We start from the raw sequence: 18000 nt of genomic DNA, 5'->3' as shown, positions 1-18000 counted from the left end.
GCGATTCTTGGATTCTTGCGGCGCTCGTGGTGCGGTGTGCAGGCTGTGGTGAGCTGTGTGGTGATGGTGGAGCAGTAATGCGGAGGTAGTCGGTGAGGCGGGCGGGCGTACGGTGGGGGTGATAAAGACGTCTCGTGCGCGTTTGGGAAACGCGTTAACGACTCGCGACTAATCAGCGCGTTGTTCCAGCGACAGGTCGTTGCTCACCTCCTTCCATTTCTGTGCTTTATCTGTCTTCATTTTCTTAATAAAGAAAAACATTGGTGGATATTAGCTGTGCATGCTTCTATGTTTTCAAGACATTTGTGCCGTTATACCATCCTTGATGTTTGTTTAGTCCGAGTAACATGCTGCAGTAGATCACACTATCACAGCATCAGACGGGCTGCACAAATCCTATTTTTTGTAAGCAATAATAATTTTCTTAGCAGAAGCAATGTCTGACTGGCCGCGGCGAGTTCTTTCTATTTCGAAGATATATATCCTATTTTCATCAGCGATGTCTATTTGGTTTTGTCGCGCCTAGCTACAAGGTCAACTTGTTTGGTTGGTTTAGTACTAAATGTTTGCCATTTCGTTATTAAATGGGTTTTTAAATGAGTACCTCAAGTCATATCAATATTCTTACGTGCCTACCTCGTGATTATATCGAAGTATTTTTAGCAATTAATAATTTGCACTAAACACCGTATAAGGGTATGTCTTATTCTGTTTAGAACTTTGCATTTATAGTTCACATCTATTGTTTTGCATTTTATATCATAATAATGCCTAATTTTGAAATTATACCTTGCGATAAGCACCGATATGTTGCTATAACCAAAAATAAAACTCATTATTTCATAATTAATATTTCTATACATATTTCTTTCGTTTTCATCATTGATATTTAGCATTGTTGCGTCGTGAGGTCAACTTGTTTCGTTTGTTTGGTACTTTCATGTTAGATGAGTTTTTTTTGGGATATACTTAAACTAATATCGATATCCACATGTATATGTATGCTAATGTTCTTTATATCCATTGGATATGGTGATGTATCTTTAGCAAATAATTTTGTGCGATGTCGCTATATGGTTCCTTGTTGTGCTTTATATCTCTTGGATATGTCAAACTATTTTTTTAGGAGTCAATAATATGCATAACGACGATGTCAACATTGTAGAGTATTCTCTATTTTTCAGATGAAGATGTCGCCACATCGTGCTTGAGGCTACCACAAATACGTCGACAATGAAGAGGAAGTGAACAAGATATGTAGTAAAATTCGCCTAGTTTAGGTTTGTAGGTAATCCATATTAGTTTAATAAATACTAGCGGGGTAAATTTTTAGGAACATGTACTGCCAATGTATTTAGAGGACTGTATAAGTGCCACCTTTATTGTGATCGTGCTACGCAAAACAGAAAACAAAAAATAGCGGCGCGACGGAGTCTTGGAGGTGGATGAAGTGTGATAGACGCGCGCAGGATGGTGGTGTCGTCTGGCGCCGTTGATGGCAGGTCTAACAAGGTCAATGTATTGATCTCTCTCAGAGATGGGATCACGGAAGACGGTGGCAGCGCTGAGGGTCTGCTAGACTGATTGTGCTTCTCACCCGTAATTGGACGGCTTGGGCAGACACTCGGTTTTTACATGATGTGCGTTGGTGTGATGTCAGGGTAGTAGCTCTAGTCTTGGACACCCAGTTCATTATTTTTATAGGTTTAGCAAGTTGTCGCTATGAAGGTGGCTTCGAATTGATCTTTGTATTCCTCTTGTAAGATTTTGTGAATAATTTAATAAATAAGAGCTTTGTGCATAATCTTGACGTGGAGGGTTGTTCAATGCTCGCATTTCGAAATATAAGCTCGTTTTAAATCTGGTTTGTGCGTGTGCACGCAGAGTCGTTGCCCGCATAGCCTTTTTGCAGGCCCAAAATAAGAGCGGGTGTCAGGCGTGGATCCAATCTAAACGCTGCGCGCGCAGGAATCCTATGGCTAGCTTTCCCTGGAACCGTTCCACCCGCACCGGCGACAGCTCACGTCGGCTACGGCCCCACCGGACAGCGAGGGCTTTCAGACGCAGCAGTCGTGGGGCCGGAGCAGCGAGCCGTGGGCTGGCCTGGGGAGCTGGACCGCTGGAGGTGGCAGCGCGTGCACGTGTACGGACTGTACACCTTGTCAGGCTAGATTACACGAGCTGGAGTTGTTTACGATTTTGTTTAGACAAGTAATAATTCGTCAGTTAATAATAAGCCTGTGGGATGGGAATCAAGCAGGTGAGGTGGTTTCCGAGGGGATTTGTGTCGGATTCGGGACACGAGCGCCCGCCTCCACCTGCTCACTGCACTTTTATTTTTATATATCCTCGTCGAAAACGCTCAGCTTGCGAGCCAATATAGAGATGTAGAGTTGGTAATGACAAATGGTAACGGTAACAGTAGCATCAGGATCTAGGGTGTTCGCGGTGAGGCTGCTCATAGTGGGAGTAACATAGGTAGTAACATCACACACCCCAAAGCATTTTGGTGACATGGCATGTCAATAAATGAAGAAAGAGAGTGGGGTGGTAACTCAGTTATGTTACTATAACATCACACTTCTCGAGGCAGATGAGTCACAATCTAATAAATATGGCATGTACTGTAGCACCACATATACGTAACTACTACACTTACGAAGGTAGTAACATAGAGTAGTAACATACACCATGTTACTACTCTATGTTACTCCCCACTATGACTAGTCTGACGTCGAGCTGCGGCCGCCGCCGGGAGGGAAGTGGAGAAGAGGTTTTGTGAAAGCGAGGCTGGATGGATTCGCTTGCGACAAAACCAACTGCAAAAGAAAAAGGGAGCTGGGAGACAGCTGGAGGCCCTGCTTTTGGCGTGGGCTCGCTCGGCGGCGGAGCAGCTGTCACCGGGGCTCTGCTCTGCTCGGCTAGCTACCTCTCGCAGACGGACACGTACAAATCAACCATTTACGGTTTCAGCCCGAGACATATTCAGGTCGACGCCCGTTGCGTGTCCTTGTCCCTGTCCCTCCATCTCCAAATGGCCAGCGCCCACCGGGGGCATACGTGCCAATTCTCTACCGCTCTGCCTAGGTTGCGTGGTGTGACTCTCACCTCTGGGTCCATTTGTTCTTCACATGCGCGATAGACGATTCTACTAGCGTTTTAGAGGCCAACTGCATTCATTACCTCTCTACTTTTTATAGACTCAAAATTCGTACTTCCTCCGATCCATATTAATGGACTCTATTTTATCTAGATTCGGATGTATTTAGTTAAGTTTTTAGATTAGATGCATATGTATCTAGATAAAGTTGAGTTTATTAATATGAACCGGAGGGAGTATTTTAAAGGGGTAGCCAATGATGTATGCCAAAATCTCAATGCAAGCTAATTTGTATCTCAGACTACACAAAATCTGACAAAATTAGTACTAGTCTTAAAATGTATGCTGTTCACTACAAAACTCGTAAATATCAATATTGAAAATGCAAGAGATATCTATAATATTGAAGTATTTATGTGCAGCCTAGAATATAACATAGTTTGTATTGATTTTACACCATTGGCGTATACATCATTGACTATCTCCGGAATTTTGATTCAAATTCATTAAAGTCTTAAAATCCGAATTCCCAGTGTTTGAAAATAAAAACGCTACGTGGCCTCCGTATGCATTTTTTACGGCGTTGCACTTCCCTCTCTACGTTTCTCCCACTTCCATATACTTCTTCAACGGAGGGAGCACGAGAAAGAAAGGTCCGTCGTATTTGACTCCCTTCTCGCAGTGGGAAGCCGGCTACGTCAACAACCACACGCTCGATGACAAGATGCGTAGTCACGGGATATGAGGTCGTTTTCATGCTTTCTACCTGTCCCATAGCCTGGCCGAGTGTCATAGTACTACAAGAAAACCAAGTATACCCATATGCCAAAACAATGAGAGAGAAAAACTGAGATATGGAAGGGCATAAATATAGTACTCCGTATTTCACTCTAACACGACTAGTAGCCAGCTAATCTACGTGAGAGCTGACGACACTCCAAAGGACTCAGCTTAGCGGCATGGAATGCTTTTATAGACAGGTTGCCCTCGGTCCAATAAAAACACTCGTACTAAAAAATAGACCATAGTGAGGTATTGCTTAAAATACTTGTTACTTCTACTTTTTAGAAGTACCTTCGATTCAAGTTAATTACTCAAAAATAGATGTATGTAGACATGTTTTAATGTATAAAAACACTCGTACTAAAAAATAGACATGTTTTTTTAGGTAACTATTTTAAACCGGGGGATGTACTATTTATTTAAGCTATGTACACCTAAATTTGAAATTCAGGCTCCACCCATGGTTCGCACCCAAAGTTTTGCGAAATGGCACTTTTGGTGGAATTTATGAAAGAGAAAAAAATTGTGCTTCACAATATGTCTAATGATACTCCTTCCATTCACCTAAAATGTTTTAACTTTCGATAAATTTAGATGTATCTTCATACTAAAATGGGTATAGGTACATCTAAATTTTAACAAAATTGGTACATCTTTTTATGGATAAAAGATATATTTTTTCGTTTATTTTTTTATATAGAACACACAAAATGGACCCTGGCTAGTTTGCTCTTTGCAACTTGACGTAGAAAGGAGCGCCGCTTTCGCAAGAGATGGCACAAAATTAAAAGGCTAGCTCCTTCCAGAAGAATTCACGCGCGTCGGTGATACGAGGGAGTCTACGCATCTAACCCCATGGACTATGCATAGGCGCGTCGGTGGCAGCTTCCCCGCAAGTTCTTATTACGCGTGTCCATTCATGGAACCAAGGACTTCCCGGCCGGAACGTTCGCTCCGAATTGGAAGGTCGATGCGCCGTGCGCGTGTCGGCGTATGTTTTTCTGCCGATGAATTTTGACACTACTGGTATGGTTTTTTCTGAAGCAGTCGATTACTTTGCTCAGGCCGTAGCTAGCCCAGGAGGCCTCCGTATGCTGTGGATTCTCACGTGTTTACTTCTTAGGGCATCTCCAGCGACCCGCAAACGGACGTTGAATGATCGTTTGCGTCCGCTTTGACTGAAAATGCGTCTGGCGTCCTCTCCAGCGGCGCGACGCAAAGTGACCGGACCGTCCGCGGAGACGCAAATCTGGCCCAAATATGCGCCAGGTTTGCGTCTCTGCGGACGCTGAGCGGACGCGCAAAGTGTCCGCTCGCCTCTCCACCGGGCTAACCTGGCAGCGAGTCTGCGCTTCGGCACCGCTTCGGCGGTCAGCGCTTCCGTGTCTGCGCCGCAGCCTTCGCCATCAATGGCGCGGCTGCCTGTTCTGCGCGCGCACTGGCGGGCGGCGGCTGGGCTTCTGCGCCGCCTTCAATGGCATCGTATCCCTCGCGCGGCCGCCCTTAAAAGTTCACCGGCCGCGTCGCTCCTTCGCCCACACCACACCTCCACTCGCACCACCACCGGCGCAACGCCATGGGGAAGAAAACCGACTTCGAGGCCTCCGGCAGCGGCACCAAGAAGATCCCGCTCCCCGTCACGGTGGGGAGGTTCATGCACGGCAAATGGATGCCGTGCGACGACGCCTGGTCCGGCGTGCGGCGCGCCTCGCGGGCGGCGGCTCGACTGCCGCCGGGTGCCCATCCCTCCGGCACCGCGCGTGAGCCTGGTCGGACGGCGGAGATCCGGTGCAGGAGGCGGTATCTGCCGGCGAACCTCCGCGCCGATCCGGCGTACGCCATCGACTCGGAGCTTTGGCGTACGTACCTGTCCACGGAGACGGACAGGAGAAGAAGGGCAGGCTTCATGGGCGACAGGGATTATCCCTTCGGCCCTGCACCGCCGGCTCGTCGTCAGCAGGCGCCGACGCGTCGTCGGCAGGCGCGGACGCAACGTCAGCAGACGCAGCACAACGACGCCGACGACCGCGAGGACGACGACGACGACGAAGCCTACGCCATGTACGACGACGAGGACGACTACGTCGAGGCGCTCGCGTACCATAGCGAGGAGGTGAAGGACGACAACGACTCGTCGCTGTCGTCTTCCACGAATGGCAGCAGGCCTTGGCGGAGGGCCGGAACTTCGACTTCCCGGACAACATGACAGACGACGAGATGGCGAAGGTCGCCGTCCTCGTCTCCGAGTACGACGCGCCTGTGCAGCCGCCGCGCCGCCGCTACGCCACCGCCGTCATGCCGCCGGGCTCGTCGGCGGATGAAGCACTCCGATAGGCGCTCATGGAGTCGGCGGCGCCTCCGCCACCGCCGCCACGGCCGCGACGATCGGGCGCCTCCACCGCCGCCACGGCCGCGAGCATCGGACGCCTCCACCGCCGCCACAGCCGCAGCCTCCTCAACCTCGAGCACCGACGGTGGCGCGCCCGGCGTACGCTCCCCCGGATGGCAACTGGCCTTGGGTCATGCCGGACCTCATCGTGCTCGACAGCGACGACGAGGAGCAGTAGGCGCTTAGGTTTATTTTTTATGTTTTAAGTATGTAAATTATGTTTCATATTAAAAAAAATGATTCGTCCTAAAAAAATGCGTCGTGCCGCTGGAGCCACCCCCGACGCGAACGGACTCGCGATCGATTTCGACCAAAAGGGTCGACGCAAACGGACGCGTGCGGACGCTAAAATGCGTCGCGCCGCTGGAGATGCTGACGCGTGCAAGTTAAGAGTAGTACCGCCCTTTCTTTGGCCCGATGCGTAGCTGAACGAAAAACGGCCATATTTGTCTAAGATATTCAAAAAACTGCGTATCAGTTTACGTTAATGAAAATGTTACCACTCCCGTGTGTATTCGTTTACAATGAAAGCTAAGATGAAATATTTTAGTCCTTTCGGGCCACCGGCGTTGGAGCATCTCCAGTCGCGTCCCCCAAACCGTCCCCCAAAGCGATTTGGGGCGCGCCGGACATAAAAAGCGTTCCAGCCGCGTCCCCCAAAGCCCTTTTTTGTCCGGCGCGGCCCGATACGGTGTCCGGCGCCCCGAGCCCGTCCCCGTCCCACGGGGGACGCTCCGGGGACGCCGGACACAACGAAAGCGAGGCGGGGAGTGGCGGGGCCGACGCGTCGGCCGGCACGGTTAATTTTAACCTAACCGTCGCCTACCTCGCGACGGAAGTTATTCGCGCGCGGTGACACACGGCGGCATCTTTGCCTTAATGGCGACGGAGGGGCAGGCGAGACGTCTCGTCGGTCGCTGCGCGGCCTCCACGCGTCGCCGGCGTTCGCACGCCACCGCCCGTTCCCGCGCGATCTTCCCGCCTCTTCTCGTCCGTTCCCGCGCTTTCTTCCCGACGCCGGCGTCTATAAAAGGTCTCCCGGCTCATCAATGGTAGCCACCACACCCCGCCGGCAACAAACACAGCCCTCGTCGCTCCACAGCCGTCTCCTCCATCACCCCGCCGGCAACAAACACGGCCCTCGTCGCTCCACGGCCGTCTCCTCCATCACCAATGGCGAACCGCCCGGCGATGGCCACTTCCCTCCACCGCCGTCTCCTCCATTGACGAGCCGGCGGCGGCGTGCGGCACTCGAGGAGGCGCTCGAGGAGGAGGCCCGCCGGCGGCGTGAGGCGCGGCGGGCGGCGGATCTTGCGGCGTTCTCCGCCCTCGCTCCGCCGGCCGAGGAGGCCGCGGCGGCGGCAGCGTGGCGGGAGCAGCGATGCGACACCGTTGCGGCGTTCGACGCCTCGACGGGACAAGAGGCGCGACGGCGCCGGTTCGGGAGGACATGGAGCGGCGATGGGCCGACGAGCGCCGGCGCCGGCGCGATGAGCGGCGGGCGCCGGTCCGTGAACGGCGTGACTCGACCGAGCGCCGGCGGCGTGAGTCGATCGAGCTCCAGCAGCGAGCGACGGCGGAGGAGCGTCGACGGCGGGAGTCGGCGCTTACGGCGCTATGGGGGAGGCGGGCGGAGCGGTTAGCGGCGGCCGACGCGTATGCGGCGGCGATGATGGAGGCGCCAACGGATGTGGAGGAGGAGGCGCCAATGGAGGAGGAGGCCGAGGCGGAGGAGACCGAGGTGGAGGACGACGACGACGACGACGAGTTCGGCCGGTCCGACGACGACGCCCCGCACCGGACGAGACGGCCGATCGGCAATGCGCCCTCGTCGAGTCCTTCGAGTCGGAGAAGAAGCTCCGGGACGACGCCCGTGCCCGCGAAGAGGCGGAGATTCGTCGCGCCATCGAGCTCTCCCTCCTCGCCGGCCCAACGGGGAGGGCGGAGGAGGACTATCGGCGGGAGCGGCACCGTCGGCCACCGCCGAACGCAAGGAGAGGAGGCGCGCGCGGGAGGAGCTGCGGCGTAGGGGAGGCGACGACGGGCGGGGCCGTCGAACGCGCGCCGGGCGGTCGGTAGCCTAGGTTTAGATGAAATCTAGCCGTTTTCATTCAAACTTTGTAATATATAATCAAAATTGAATGAAAACCTTTATTTTCCTGCACAAATATTCATTTGGGGGCGGCGTTTGGGGGACGCGGCTGGGGAGCGACGTCCCCCAAACGCGGCACGAGCAAAACACGTCCCCCAAACGCTCAATCCGGCGCGGTTTGGGGGACGGTTTGGGGGACGCGACTGGAGATGCTCTTGCCAACAACGAAAAATGCCGGGACGGACAAGCCAACAACGTGTTTTTAGCATAAAATTATCATATTTATGTAATAGAACTTTTATTTATAAAGTGGAGAAACTAAATGTATCTAGACGCTATTTTACAATGTAGATACGTAAATTTAGACAAAGTTAGATTTTTTTATAAACAAAGAGACTAAAACATTTTTAATAAATGCTACTCCACCGATAAAATGGTACCACTCTAGTGCGTCGGCGGACTTTGACAACGGACTGTTTGTCTTCACCGACAAACACGGAGGCGTTCGAAGGCTACCAACGACGGCCACCACGTATCATGGAGGCAAATAATTTTCTATTTTTCATTTTTAATACTTTACTATAGGTATTTTCACTTCAGGAAATCGCTTAGATTTTGGCCACTTCAACCCTACGGATGGGTCCTACTTGTGAGATCGGCCATCGATTCGGGTTTAATTTCTTTCTAATGTACACTGCAAAAATAATGTGCACTAGAGTTATCATTTTTTCGAAAGCAATGTAAAGTGGTAGTTTTCTGTCATTTCATAGGAATGCGGCAGTTTTATTCTACCCCTTGGTGCTTATATTGCACAACCATGATTCACCCATTGGTCTCGATCTTGCTAAGACGTTCACGGTCACGTTAGGCTACATACGCTGTGCACTGGACCATCACTAAAACTCCTCTGTCGTTTTCCCCTGTAAGAAATCATGGAGACATCTAAGCTCGAGATCGATCGCATTGTAATGGGACACTGTCACACCCGACGTACCCAGTGGACCAAACTGGAGCTATGGGCTTCCATATATGGGCTTGGCCCAGCTGATTGAGCAATGGAGCAGAGATGATAAATACAGAGCAACGCAGCAGGAGAGGACATCCAAGAAGTCTGAAGAAAAGGGACAGAACCAACTCTCCTGCTACCTCTCTCTCTGCTGCTCTCTCTCGTTGTTCCTTGAATTCGGGCGTCGATCGTGCCTCACGCCGGCAATCATACCGGCAAGGGGTGGGGTGTAACAATTGGTATCGGATTCCGGTCTCGAACCGCGGGGATTGTGCTTGTGGGCTCCCAATTTGTTGTGCGGGTCCGTAAATGCGGAGGAGCGGCTCGATTTCTCCTTGATTTCGTTCGCCGTCGATCCGTTGGTACCGCCGGTGAGGAGACACGACGGCGAAGACCAAGTTGGCCAAGCCGTCTTCCCGGACGCCACTTGGTCCTCCAAGCCATGGGAGAGGCAACCGTGGTCACGGCGACCACACTCACGGAGGTTCGATCCGCGGGTACGGCAACCACGATGGAGGCGAGACTAGCGGCAATCACGGCGAGCCTCAACGAGTCGCTCGCCTTGCTAGCCTCTTACGCACGGCGCTTGAGGGTGAAGGAGAAGGAAGAGCAAGTGGCCACCACGGCTTTGTCCGGCATCACGACCATGCCGAGGTTCGTGCAGGATGGAGTACATAAGAAGATGGAGACCAAGCAGTTGTCGTCCTTCCCCATCTCCGCCCATCAGGTCAGGGTTGTTGGTGCTCCGCACGCGGACGCCGTCTTCCCTTCCGCCATGCCCACCCGGTATTCGACAAAAAGTCTTGGCCACTACAGCGACAGGGACCATGCCGTTTCCGTGTTCCAAGCCGGCGACACTACACCTCTCCAAGCCGGGGCCTCATGTTCTACCGGGAGCTGCAGAGCCGCAAGGTGGAGGAGTGGCTGGCATGAACACGCCCGCAGGATGTTCGGCGCATGTACAGACATGGTTGCAAGATGCTCCAAGTGCACGCACTCACAACGTCGACGGCAGTGTTACTCGATGTTCTCCTTGTCAAGTGGAGAAGCATTCCGCAGTTCGGCGTCCACTACTTTCGCCGTCATCCTTTCCTCGCTTTGATGGTACGAATCCACACCTTTGGCGAACTCGGTGTCTTGAGTACTTGAATCACTTCAATATACATAAGTGCATGTGGGTTATTGCTGCCACAATGCACATGGAAGGCGAGGCCGAGTTTGGTACAATGCTTACGGAGTTGCGTCAAACGGTTGGTGATTGGTCCGAGTTCATGGACAACGTTGAATCACACTTTGCTGATCTTCCGAGCATCAATACCAATTCAGGTACTGCTCGTCCGAGTGTTCATGTTCACGCAAGTGAGGACATCTCACCCACAACAACCAAATGCGCGAATGTGAGCCCCCTGGAGGTGATGGTGATGGACAAAGCTGCTAAGCCAATTGCCATTAGTTATGATGAAGAGGTTCTACCCCATGTTGGCAGTGTATCCTTATTCGAGCCTTGCGTAGAACCTGCAGAGGTGGTGTTCTCTGAACCACATCGAATGGAGTTTGAGGATGACGTGCTCACCGTTGTTGGAGGCTTATCGCTCTTCCTGGAGTCAGTGCGGGTCTGCATATGGAATATCAATGTCATCAATTCTCAAGGATGTAAGCTGCAATGAGGAGCCACCCGATGAGTATGGCCGTTTTTCTAGCATGTTAGAGCTGTCGTCACCATTGCACTGTCGCGGTTTTATAACTGGAAGCACAATTGCCAAATCTGAGCATCTGTTGTATGGTTCTTGGAGGGACTTTCTCTCTGTACCTGGTGATCCTAGAGGGGTGCACTTTATACTCTGGGACACATTAATTTGGAAGGTAACTTATTCTGCTACACATCAGTGGGATCCTGGAATTTCTCCTAAAATATTCCATGTGCATTCACTGGGAAGTTTGCAACTCTTTGACTCTTATGCGTTGAGAAGTAGTCTCTGTCTGCCAATGCTCTTGCTGGAATGCAATCATCACGAAATACTAGACCAGCAGATCTTGCATCTTATAACATGCAATTTTGCTCCGTCAAAGGTGGAATTAACATGTCTGCATACATTAGAGAGCCCAGTCATTCTTCTTTGCCGGCAAATGGAAGTTGGAGCTCTTTGCTCGCAAGCGTAACGTTTCATGTTATATCAATTCGAAGCTAAATACCATAGCCATGAGGTTAGTGTATTCACAACCGTGGCACCCAACATGCAAGCACTACTTTGCTATTGCTCAGCTCTCCGAAAGCTTCATCTCGTTACTATGATGTTGTCATGCTTCGTCGAGAAAATTATGTGCTGCTTCATACCTTGGTTCGGTTCCTTGTTTCTTCCGGCTGTACATACTCATTCGGTTATTGGAGCAACTTTTGTGATATGCACCTAAGAGATACGGCCATGGCAGTGCTAAGGAGAGATGCTTACAAAATAAGTGCATCGGAGTGTGCTTGAATATGATATTAAGTTGGGCACTCAGTATCGGATCCTTGGGATTAAGGAATTTTACTCATGGGCATCTCAGTTCATTATTGCATTATTTCGTTGATCGGGAGACAATTGTTGGTGTCCAAGAGTATATACATATGTCAGGATTTTTGTCCATTGGCCATTTCGGCAAACAAACTTCAGTACGATGCCTTGGGATCCCGGTGTGGACTCATCGGCTTGTGGCATATTAATTCTGCAGCTCTAAAATGGGATACGAGTGATGGTGCTATGTTCTTGTGATGCACATTACGAAGTTGGAGCTGCAGTTGGTTGCAACCTAAAGGAGCCATTGCTTGGGGACAAGCAATGTTTTGCCGGGGCGGTAATGTCACACCCGACGTACCCAGTGGACCAAACTGGAGCTATGGGCTTCCATATATGGGCTTGGCCCAGCTGATTGAGCAATGGAGCAGAGATGATAAATACAGAGCAACGCAGCAGGAGAGGACATCGAAGAAGTCTGAAGAAAAGGGACAGAACCAACTCTCCTGCTACCTCTCTCTCTGCTGCTCTCTCTCTGTTGTTCCTTGAATTCAGGCGTCGATCGTGCCTCACGCCGGCAATCATACCGGCAAGGGGGTGGGGTGTAACAGACACGATCGCGGAGGCGTCAAACATGTGCGTCCAAAGACACGGCCCGATGAAAGACAAGAAATATAAGGCTCACTCGCCAACGGCTACTGTGTCATGTTACTTTTTTTTTGTGTGTTTTGTTTTTCGTGTTGTCTCTTTTGTTTTGTTTTTTGAGACCCTGCTTGAGCGACTCGTCGTAGTACCAACAGGTACGGGACAATGTGATCTCGCTGGCTAGCACTACCTCTACGGTAATAGTAGATTGAGCCCAGCTCAATGATCTGATCAGCATCACGATCAGCATCACTGAATAGCCCATAAGGATTTCCCTAAAATAATAGTCCAAAAAGGGCAGGGAAGCTAAGCTAGGTCTCTGGAGGTTGACACGTTGCTCGTTGCTCACGAGGGAGGTGTGTCACCACAGAAACATGGCGTACTCAAGTGCGTGTTTGATTTGTGGCCAAGAACTCATGGAGACGTTCCCTTATCGAGTGCACAATGTCGTGTTGTGTGTGGGCTCTCGCTGATCTTGCATATTAGCCTCACTACAAAGCCCTCTGCCCGGGAGTGGCTATTCTCAATGACGCAGTCTATAAAGCATGATGACTTCACAAGCATGGTCGTAACTTTATGGTCTATTTGGCATGCGAGGAGGAAGGTGATCCACGAATCTAAAGGTGTATATGATGCCCCCCATAGAAGGTCTCACAGACGTTTGGATTTTCGGCCGTCAGATCGAGCTGATGTGGCGCGATCTCCGTCGTCGATTTCGTCCAGGGCAGCGAGGCCCTCGCTCGGTTCCGCATTTTATCCATGGGTCAGCTAACGAGCCCGCGCGGCCCGTTCCATCGCTCCGCTCTCACCCGCCTCCCACGTCCTCCTCTCCCCTCGCGCCCTCCCATCGCCGCCGCCGCCGCCAGCCCCCAATCCCGTCGCCCCCGTCCTCCTCAATCCCCTCGCTCCCTCTCCTCGTTCGATCCACACGCAGGCAGCCATCTGTGTAGTGTAGTCAGAAGCCAAGCCACCACGGTAAAATCCCACACCTCCTGGATTCCAATCCGTCTATGGCACCCTATCCAACCCATCCGTCTATGGCAGCCGCCCGCCAATCTCCCGCAGCCGCCGCCCCCGTCCCTTCTCCTCCCCTTCCCTCGGCCTCACCTCCTCCACCTGCAACCCTCGTCGCCGGGGCGCCGCTGCCATGCACACACGCGCAGAGGATGCCGCCAGGCCCTCGACAAGCGCCGTGTGGCGGATCTAAGCGAGGAGGAGCGCCCACCTCCGATTTGTGGTCATAGGAGGCGTCCTCCATGGTGGTCGCGCGGGTGAGGCCGGAGCGTGGTCGTGGACGTCGTCCTCCTCTGCAGCAGCGATCCAGGCACAGGGACTTCCACGGAGGAGGCCGGCCCTCCGTGCCGACTCGTCGTCTTTCTCATCGTATGGTCATCCCGCCCTCCCCACTGCCCCATCCTCCTCCAACTCTCTACCTTATTTTTTTTTCTTGCGTTTTCCTCTCTAATGGTTTCCTACTGTTTGTAGGAGGCAGATTTTTCACACGCTAATGTTTGGTTTAACCAAATGGATCTATATTGGTGCTCCACCGTTCATTTGGCTCCATTGATTGTTGGCTTGTTGCTCACTGGAATATAATCAATCCATCATTCAACGAAAAATATGCAGAGTTCACTTTATGGATGATTCACCAACATTAGTATTTTTCCTCTGAATGCGGAGTGTTTTTAAGGCTGCTTCATAGATCCACGGTGATGATTGGTTTCCTTGCCAAGTGTTCTTGACCTCCATGTTCTGATTGCGTTGTTCATACAAATTTTGTTAACAATATTGCCTTTGGATGTGTAATTATCTTTGTTTGATTGGTCACTCTCTATTTTTAGTTTTACTCGCTCGCTTTCCCATAAGAAAACTATGCAAGTGCCTTTTAAATATAATGCCAACGATCGAGTCATGGTCATACTGATAAATATTAACAGTGATACATTTGCATCGGGTTACCTCTGTGAAAGAGGATTGTCTGTTGTATCACACTGCTAAGCTTTTGCTCCATGCTTTTGGCTCATCGTGATAATTAGTAGATTTAATCAACTAAAAGACTATATCTGCAACATTACCAATAATTGTTTTTATTACAGATTTAGGGAAGCAGATTGCATGTTTGTTACTTTTCCATGCCCAGTTCATATGTTCGCACCATCTTGCAAAAGTTGGTCTGGTAGATTCTTGAATTAGTTTTTGATTCAGAAAATATAAATTTATTGAAGCACCATTTTTTTCATTTGTGCTTCTCAGTTAACCCCCTTCTTCCCACCATTATTGCTTTGTTCTGCAGTGCACATCTCCTGCAAGCATAATGGAATAACTGAGGTGAAGCCTAAATTAAGTATGCTTAGGTCAGGGCATGCTTTTCATCCCATTCTGTAGCCTCAACTAGCGAAAGAGAATTTCTTTTAGCACCTGCAATTTTAATCTTGATAGGTTTCATCAACGATAGATTTGTTTATGATTACAGAGAGACAAGGTTTAAATGTCACTTGCACTAAGTTATATGGTTTATTGACTTGCAGATCTCCTTCTACATTGATTTGCGGAGGCGTTTTCACAAATAAACAAATGGGGGATAAAGGTGCCATGCTTCGTGTTTGGTGACAGCTATCTCAACACAATGTATTCCTTTATTAGAGTTGGGTGTCCTTGCTGGCGACCTCGTCGTCTCTAACCTGTCTAAGGCATACCATATCATCCCTGTCTCTTCTTTGATTTCTGTTGTACAATTCATAATTTATGCTTGGCTGCTGCAATTCAGCTTGCTTGGGTAGTGACTATTTTGTAGCTCTTCTATGAGTTTTGGGGTGTTTTTGCTGCAATTCAGCTTGCTTTGGTAACGGCAGGCTGCTCACTTAATAATGCACAGTTTTGATAAATTAAAACTGGTATATAGCATATTGACTGCTTCTAATATTGATGTATGGTGATATGATAGAAAAAATCAGAAATAGTTTTTGGTCACGTGAAGTTTTGCATCACTGATTCCTATATAATTGATATGGTGTTTGAATGAATAAAATGTAAATAGCTAGATTTTGAAGTAGAGCAGTTAAAATACTAGATACTGCCTTGGAGCAGCGCAACGGCACAAGAAGCAGATGGTGAGGTAGAAATTTATGCTCGCGCACCGCTGTGTCGTCATGCCACACCACTCTACCTCCTGCTTACTCCCTTGAAAAACCCACCCTATTTTGTGCCGTACTCCAATTTAGGTTTACAAGTAGGGTTTAGATATGCACGGTTTACCTATTCATTTTCATACTCTTAGTTACCACATTACTTGACTGGAGTTGATTCATATACAGTATGTCCGGACTAGCACAACGATATAGCATAATTATCTCATTTTTCTATAGCACATGTGTTTGATAAGTCCCAAGGAATATAAAATTTAATTTTCACTTGCAGCTATTTTCAGTCACAAGTTTTTAGAGGGAACAAGTTTACTCCCTCCCAACAAGTTTACATGATAGTACACTGTAGATCTATCTGTCAAAGGGCAATACAAAATTCCCTATTTGGCTCTTGCATGTGATGGTACTATGAAGACTTAGAAAACGACATTGCTCTATCGCATCCTTAAACAGGATAAGGCCTAGCTATTGACATCTATAGGGAAGTGGTCCTTGGAAAAATGAATGATTTTGTAGACCCATTTGCATTTTTAGTTGGTTTTACATATACGCATGAAACCATGTTTTTGGCACAAATTGCTACGCTATAATCCAGAGGTAAAGAAAGTGACCGAACCGATCGCGAAGTGTGTGCTGGACCTCAACTTGCTTGATTTACTTCGATTAATTTGATATTTTTTCTTCAGCTCTAATTGTGTGAAGTGGGATGAGGACAATCTGTATGAGTTTGAATCAAGCAAGCCAGTGAGACAGAAGATACCTGAGCCCAAGACATAGTATCACCCAATTATGATAGATGGTGATGGTATATACCCTGTTACTTTTATCTCATCATATCTGACCACTGTTAGTGCAAAAGCTGAATATTTTTTTCAATTGCTTGTTGTCTAGGGTCAGTATCACCAAAGCACCCGTTTGACAAGTGCCTAGATGAGACTGTTAATGTTGAAGCTATTCTAACTGTTTTGAATGGCGTGGCTTCTTCAAGTAAAAATGATTCTAAGGATGATGATTGGGCAACCTCAGATGATGATGCGGATTCCATGGAACATGATGATGGTTGGTAGCTTCTTGCTCAATTGCTATTATAATGTGGTTATTCTGTTTTGCAGTAATTTTCAATCATATATTGCTATACTGTGTTTGAATCTATTTAAATGAGGGAAATTAATGTGACTTGCTTTTTAGTGGAAAAACTAAGTTGGTTTTCTAGTGACTGCATGTATGATTAGTCTTCAAAGGTTATGCTACATGTTGGTTCAAGATTATGATGAAAAATCAAGATTATATATAGTTGTTAGCCTGTGAGGTGTTATCTGCTTGATGGTTAGTTTCTGGAGTAAACCATCAATTACCAGTGTGCACTGTTCTACAAGTTGAGCTATGCAAATCAATGTTATGCTATCAACTAATGACAACTCATATAGCTTTTCTTAATTTCCTACCTTACAAAAAGCTTTCACAGCTCTTTTCTAAGAAAATAAATTTTATCTTATAACATGATTTGTGTGTTTATATTTGAGGCCCCTTGAGGAATCTTTTGTTTGGAAGAAAATTAACACTAAGACCAGTTAATACAGTAGTCTGACCAATAATCAAAGTAAGAGAAGTAGTTGGAGGAGACAAAGAAACCCAGCGCCACCACCACCAGATTTGGCATTTTGACATCTGAAGCCATTAGGCAATAGTTCTTAGAATAAATTGTTACCTCACTTGTGTATGTGTGTGTGTGATCTAATGTGTGGGTGAGATAATAGATAAATTTCTACAGATGTTCAGTATAGCATTTTGCAAAATATTTACCAGTGCGAAAGACGGGGAGTCGCGCGCCAAGGCGCATACCAAAATCCATATTGCAGTTGTATATATTCCCAAGGATTTTTTGGTGCAAATTAGGATAGAGCTCTACTGTATACATTATTACAACTATGTTTGCCAAGATGTGTTGTAAATATAACAACATTTGCCTGTCGACAAAATAGCACAACGAATTAGAGGAGAGGGTTTTAGATTAAAGATATGTAGGACTATTCAGTGTAGTTCTTAGTCGGGTTCTGACTAGATCATCTGTTCAGTTAATATATTTTGGTTGCACGCTGCCACGAAGCTCCTCGGCCTTTTGCATCTATTTGTATATTTATGTGTTTGTTTTCTGCTACAACTTCCGACGTACGCAATGGTTCTACCTATGGAATTTCTCACATGTCTGGTACTTGGTTTGCTGTGTAACGACATCGTTTTGTGAAACATGAGTGTATTATCATGTTGGTGGTTAATTTATCGTTGTTATATAGAATGTACATTGTTATGAATTTTACGGGGACGTGCGCCAAGGCGCACATCTAAA

General features: G+C 48.5%; 1 long non-coding RNA gene across 2 annotated transcripts; it reads left to right on the top strand.

Moving 5' to 3' along the window:
- The first annotated feature begins 13697 nt into the window (after window positions 1-13697).
- LOC124685467 lies at window positions 13698-18000 on the top strand. 2 transcript variants are annotated; one of them, XR_006997461.1, is made up of 6 exons: window positions 13698-13893; window positions 13996-14219; window positions 14804-14864; window positions 15039-15138; window positions 16340-16458; window positions 16545-18000. It is a non-coding gene; the product is annotated as an uncharacterized LOC124685467 (long non-coding RNA). The 2 variants fall into 2 exon arrangements; XR_006997460.1 differs by lacking the exons at window positions 16340-16458; window positions 16545-18000 and having other exon boundaries at window positions 13703-13893; window positions 15039-16258.

Source organism: Lolium rigidum, chromosome 1, assembly GCF_022539505.1.
Source record: "Lolium rigidum isolate FL_2022 chromosome 1, APGP_CSIRO_Lrig_0.1, whole genome shotgun sequence".
Lineage (NCBI taxonomy): Eukaryota > Viridiplantae > Streptophyta > Magnoliopsida > Poales > Poaceae > Lolium > Lolium rigidum.
Note: the sequence above shows the minus strand (reverse complement) of the source record. Positions and strands in the feature narration are given on the sequence as shown.